Source organism: Nematolebias whitei, chromosome 4 (assembly GCF_014905685.2).
Source record: "Nematolebias whitei isolate Nwh7 chromosome 4, NemWhi1, whole genome shotgun sequence".
Taxonomy (NCBI): Eukaryota; Metazoa; Chordata; class Actinopteri; order Cyprinodontiformes; family Rivulidae; genus Nematolebias; species Nematolebias whitei.
The window spans coordinates 38,110,222-38,117,326 of NC_056501.1; positions in this window are offsets into that span (position 1 = coordinate 38,110,222).

Genomic DNA, 7,105 nt, shown 5'->3' on the forward strand with positions numbered 1-7,105 from the left:
ATTTTATCACAGATTTTAGTTGATTTTATCACAGATTTTAGTTGATTGTATCATTGATTTTAGTTGATTTTATCACAGATTTTAGTTGATTTTATCATTGATTTTAGTTGCACTCTGTGGCACTTTGAGATTTTTGTTAATGAAAAGTGCGTTACAAATTAAATTCATTATTTATTATTATTATTATACCATAAGAGGTGATATGCTCCAGCGTTGAGTCACACCGGACTGCAGCCTTAAGTAGATGGAGAGGCTCATCAGGCTGATGGCCGCCAGGTGTTGGTAATCAGCGGCCATCAGCAAGGCAGGCTGCAGGCAGTGGGACCCTTACACTACCTTGTTGTATTTTACATCTCTTTGGGACCTTTTTAAAATTTTCCTTATTTTTCTTCTTTCGGCTGCTCCCTTTGTCAAGTTTCACCACAGCGAACCAAGTTGCACGAAGACTTGGCAATTATTTTTATGCCAGATGTCCTTCCTGATGCAACCACAGACCACCAAGCTACCACAGCCCTCTTTGTGGAGCAGAGAGCTGCCATCTATGGCACCCGGGGGAGCAGATAGTGGGGTTAAGGGCCTTGCTCAAGGGCCCAGAGTGGGGCAAATGAGGGTAGAGGCAGGTATGGGTGCTTCACCAATCCCACCCACATTTTGATGTCGGTACCGGAAGTTGAACCAGTAATCTTCTGATCACAGACCCACCTTCCCTAACCTCTGCACCACCTTCTGTGCTGTCTCCTTAGGATCTTGTAAATGGTCTTTCATTCATTCAACCTTTATTTAGACAGGTAAATACCATTGAGCCTGGAGGACTCATTTACAAGAGAGACCTGATTTCAACAAAGAGTGATGAAAACAATGGACAGCCACAAAAAAGTCATACAGATTATTATTTTTTTTACAAATAAGATGGCCAAAAAAAATTAACAAAAACAGATAGATTATCAGGCGAATGTAGAATACTAAAAACAGGAACGTCTGCATTGGTCCTTGCCAGGAGTTCAACAGATTCCTAAAGCCAGTTAGAGAGGTCAAGGTCGAAAGCTTCAGATCTTTTTGTAAGATATTCCAGGAAACAGGAGTGGAGTAGGACAAGACCCTTTTGCCTAGTTCAGTCAGCACTGAGGGAACACTGCAGGTAATAATGTCCTGAGAGCGAACGCTGGTAGCTGCACTCACGCAGAGACATGTAGGAGGAGATGTATGAAGGCAGCAGACCAAGAAGTGATTTAAAGATGAAAATGTACCAGTGAGAGAGGCTGCGTGAAGTTAATGATGTCCAGTTAACCAGTGAATACAAGGTGGAGTGGTGTGTACGATAATCACAGCCAGTAATGAATCTTAATGCACCATGATAGACAGCTTCCAACATCTGCAGGGCGCTTGTATGAGCGTTGATGTAAATAATGTCACCGTAATCAATGGAGGGAAGGAAGGTCACAGATACAAGGTGATTCCTAGCATTCAGTTAGACAGGATCTGTTTCTGAAAAAGAAACCCAGTTTACCTTTCAGTTTCTTTACTAGGTTTTCCACGTGACGCTTAAAAGAGAGATGTGAGTTGACCAAGATACCCAAATATTTATAGGAATCGACAAACTCAATCGGGACACCATTTGAGGATGATATCAGAGGAAGAACTGCTGGGACCAACTTCCTGTTTGAAAAAAAGCATCCCTTTGGTTTTGTCGGCATTTAGGACAAGTATGAGGCGGAACAAATCAGACTGGATGATCTTGAATGCAGATTTCAAAAGGTGGAAAGACTTATCAAATGTTTTAGCTCGACAATAAACAACTGTGTCATCAGCATAGAAATGTATGGATGCATCAGGAATGTTTTTACCTACATTATGTATGTAGATTGTAAAGAGGGTGGGTCCTAAGACTGAGCCTTAAATATTTTAATTACTTAATTATGTTGTCACTTTTTGGTACCCTTATTGTATGCTTTAGTATTTCTTGTTTGTTTGTTCTTTGTTGTTTTCTAAGTCAAATTGGTTCTTCTCATCCTGAGCATTTCATTGTACTGTTGACCTTTTGTTAACCTTGCATATCACAAATAAACATAGCTTGAACTCAAACTATTATGGGTAGATGGCATGGCATTAAAAAATAAACATCAGCCTATATACATCTATGAAATTTGTCACTTGATTGACAGACAAGGCAGCCAGTCTGAGGCCCCGTGTACACGACGTGAAACGCGTGGCCATTCATTTAAAGACAACAGCCCTCATTCTCTCTGGAACTGATGTTTTTTTAATCCAGGTCTCAGAGTTGATATTTTCAGAGGAACCCCCATAGAGGTGAAATGTGGTTTTAGGGACTCCATCACCCATAGTTAAATGCATTCCGGGGGCCAGAGCGGGCGACATAGAATCTTATTTGAAACTGCTGACTAAGGCTAAGGCTAAATACGGTAAGATTGTTATTCATGTCGGCGGTAATGACACCCCGTTACGCCAATCGGAGGTCACTAAAATTAATGTTGCTTTGGCGTGTGACTGCTAAAACCATGTCGGACTCCGTAGTTTTCTCCGGCCCCCTCCCCAGCCTGAACAGCGATGACATGTTTAGCCGTATGTCGTCGTTTAACCGCTGGGTGTCCAGGTGGTGTTCTGACAATGACGTGGAGTACATAGATAACTGGAGTTCTTTCTGGGGAAAACCTGGTCTGATGCGGAGAGATGGCATCCATCCCACTTTGGACGGAGCCACTCTTCTTTCTAGAAATATGGCTGATTTTGTTTATCCCCCAAATTATTGACAACCCAGGGTCCAGTCCAGGAAGCAGAGTTGTAGTCCTCAAAACCTCTCTGCTGCTTCTCCTCTGTTACCCACCCACACCCCCATTGAAACAGTGTCAACTCACCCACTGCTCAAATTAAATAAACCAAAAATCAGCTCTAAAAATATAAACCATAAAAATCTGATTAAAATAAACACAATTTCTTTACCAGAACAAAATCATAAAATCATTAAATGTGGATTATTGAACATCAGATGTATTTCCTCTAAATCCCTATTAGTTAATGAACTGATTAACTGATAACTGATCATCATATTGATTTATTCTTTCTGACAGAAACTTGGCTACAACAGGAGTATTTTGTTAGTATAAATTAATCCACTCCTGTTAATTATTTAAATTTTCATGTTCCTAGAACAACTGGCCGAGGTGGAGGAGTAGCTTCTATTTCTCAATCAGGATTATTGATTAATGCCAAATCAGTTTTTAGTTATGATTCTTTTGAATCGCTGTCCCTCAGTCTTTCTCATCCAAAATGGAAATCAGAAAAGCCACTTTTACTAGTTCTTATATATCATCCACCAGGTGCTTACTCTCAGTTTTTGTCTGAATTCTCAGAATTCTTAACTGACTTACTATTAAAAACTGATAAAATCATCATATTGGGTGATTTCAATATTCATGTAGATGTTGAAAGTGATAACTTAAACATAGCCTTTAATAATTTAATAGACTCATTTGGTTTTACCCAAAACGTCTGCACATCTACTCATTCTTATCATCACACTCTTGATTTAGTTCTGACCTATGGTATAGAGATTAAGGACTTGTCCGGCAGCACGGTGGTGCAACTGGTAGAGCTGCTGCCGCTCAGCGAGCAGGTCCTTGGTTCAAACCCCGGTCCAGGGGCCTCTCTGGGTGGAGTTTGCATGTTCTCGCCGTGCATGCGTGTGTTTTCTCCTGGTGCTCCGGTTTCCTCCCACAGACCAAAAAACATGCATGTTAGGCTGATTGGTAACTCTAAATTGTCCCTAGGTGTGAGTGAGAGAGTGAATGGTTGTTTGTCTCGTTTGTCTCTATTTGGCCATGTGATGGACTTGCGACCCGTCCAGGGTGTACCCCGCCCCTCGCACAGTGATTGCTGGACATGGGCACCAGCGACCCCCGTGACCCAAAATGGAATAAGCGGGTAAAGATAATGGATGGATGGATGGATGGATTCATTAATACCAACAAAATCCTCCTGTTGTAGCCAAGTTTCTGTCAGACAGAATAAATCAATATGATGATCAGTTATCAGTTCATTAACTAACAGGGATTTAGAGGAAAGATATCTGATGTTCAATAATCCACATTTAATGAATTCATGATTTTGCTCTGGTAAAGTAACTGTGTTTATTTTAATCAGATTTTTATGGTTTATATTTTTAGAGTTGATTTTTTTTAAGATAGAAAACTGATATATAATTACAGTCCATTTACCATGACAGCTTAGGTCAAAATACTATTATTTTAAAGCCACAGTACTATAGTTCACAATTTCTTATCTGGCAACCTGACTGACATGGAAACTACAACATTTTCATCTACACCCTCTCATTTTTTTTATTAGCCCCCAAAACAGAGAAAAAAACAAAACAACACACGAATATTTCCAGAGCTTGTGCTCATGTAAACAAGGCCATATACAAAGTAGATCAATTTGACTTGGTCATTTTAAAAAGAGCTTGCATGCTGAAAAGTGTGGGCACCCCTGCTTTACACCATGTAACATTTTCCCACTTATACCACTTGGTTAACTTGTATTCCCTACTCACTTCCAGCACAGAAATACTTGAAAACTACAAACATTTACTAGTCAAAGCCCTCAGCAATGGCAGACATTGACATACTGCTGGTCTTTATCCATTTTACACCTCTGTCTACCTTTCAGACAGCTGTATGGAAAGTATTTTCGCTGTACTTAACTGTGCAATGACAATACAGTTGATTCTGATTTTGTCCTGTCAAGAGATGCAGTGTGGCTGGGGCCTAGCTCAGCAGTAAATAGGCAAAAGATGGTGTAAACCTTGAATCAACGGGCTAATCACAGGGCTAATATAAAGACACAAGACAAACGGATGTGCAGTTACAAAGTTTCAGAGTGAATTTAGAATTAACAATTAATCCAGCATGGAAGTTTCTGGACAGTTGGGAAAGACCTAAAGAAAACTCAAATTAACAGCAAGGAACACACAAACTCAGCACCAGCATATTGCCAACATACAAACTCCACTCAAAATGGCCCCTTCTGGATGTGAAAATAGGATCTTCCTGCTGTGAGGTGTCAATGCTAAGCTTCCCTTTGTAATATCACAGATAAAATCATAAAAACATGTAAGTTCAGTATATACCCTTTGTTTAAAAGTATGACTTTGGGATAAAAAAATTATCTTCCCTATAAAGAATGGAAAGCCTTGTATCTTTGTCTTTGCTTTACATCACAAAGAGAATGGGGACACTTTTCCTCCTGGTATGAATGCACAAAACATAGGGTTGGAACAAAGTAAGGGGTAAAATTGGATTAGGCGCTACTCTCTCGTGTCTCTTTGAGTCTCTTCCTCTTCCTGCTTTGTTGTCGTTTGATATGCTAAACATCAGCCTATTTATAAACCGTCATATGAGAAAACATAGTGGGTTATAGGACAAATAATAAATGCCCCAAGTCTATCTCTGGAGAAGGGAACAAAGAAAAAAAGAGAGCATTTGAGCAGAGAGACAGAATCCTGCTCTTCCTACGAATCACTTTACCAAGGTTGAATATATGCACCTATATGGTTCCCAGGTTCACGTTAAAAATGACAGAAGACATAAACGACAATGAAAAAACAGGATCTTTTGTGAATTGTGGATTTTAATTATGGTCTCAACTCTGGTTCCATAGAATACCAGCATGTTATTGCAACAGGTGAAGCGACTATATTCAATTAGAAAGGTGAGCAATTATTACCAGGGTCCAAGCTACTTGATGCATGTTGACCCTAACCAATCTCATCCCCAGCACTCCTTAAATCTTGTGTACTAGAGACATGTAATATGATGAGGGGAAAATATGAGGTCAATGAATGTGAGGACCTTAGGTCCTCAAAATATGAGGACCTAAGGTCCCAGCAGCTTTTTCTACCAAACTCTAAACCATCTTTCTTCATTTTTAAGCTTTTCCATTTTCTTGGGTCTCCACAGAGCTTAATCCTTCTCCATCTCTTTTGTCTTCTGCATCATCTGTCCTCACTTCAACTACATTCTACTCCTTTTTGGCATTTTTCTTTGTCTTTTTCCTGGCAGCTGAATTTCTAACATCCTTCTACCAATATACCCACTGTCTCTCCTCTGAGCATGTCCAAACCACTGTCCCTCCTCTAAGCATGTCCAAACCACTGTCCCTCCTCTAAGCATGTTCAAACCATCTCAGTCTGGTCTCTCTAACTTTATCTCCCAGTTGTTCAACCTGTGCTGTACCTCAGATGATCTCATTTCTAATCTTATCCACCCTTTTCATTCCCAAGGAGAACCTCAGCATCTTCATGTCTGCCACCTAGTTCTTTCTTCTGTCTTTGTGCTAGTTCCACTGGTTATATTTCTCTTTTGTAATTTATTAATTTGAACTTTGCTCCTAAATTTTTGTATGTAAATCACACTTGAAATGTTTCTCCACCCACTCCATCCTGCCTGAACTCTTTTCTTAACCTCTGTAAGTCGGTTAAAAGCTCTGGGGTTCTTGTCAAAACAAAACCTGACCTGTAAGAACTCTATGTGAGACGGAACTGATGGGTACATTTGAATCTGTTAACTACTGTATGATGTTTTCCATCAACCAAAAGATTATGAGCCTTTATTTAACCAGGCAAATCCCACTGAGATCACATATCTCTTTTGCAAGGGAGGCCTGGGCCTGAAGGCATGCATGCATGTTTTTGGTCTGTGGAAGGAAACTGGAGTACCCGGAGAAAACCCATGCAAAGAACATGCAAACTCCACACAGAAAGACCCCAGGTCCAACAGGGGATTGAACCCAGGACCTTCTTGCTGTGAAGCAACAGTGAGCTGTCATGCTGCCAAGAAGTTCAATTAAATTCAGTTCAACAAAGTTAAGTCATAACTTTTATTTATTGATTTATTCTGTCCTCTGGACAAAGTAAAAAAATAAATAAATAAAATAAAAATTGTTGAAACATTCCGTCTTTATTCCAAAAGGTTTTGTCAGTCTGAGGAGATGCAGTAAGCTCAATCTTATAAATTGTGTTCTGCGATTTATAAGACTGAGCTTATTGCATCTCCTCAGACTAATGCATGCTCCAGTTGCTTCATCCGGCACC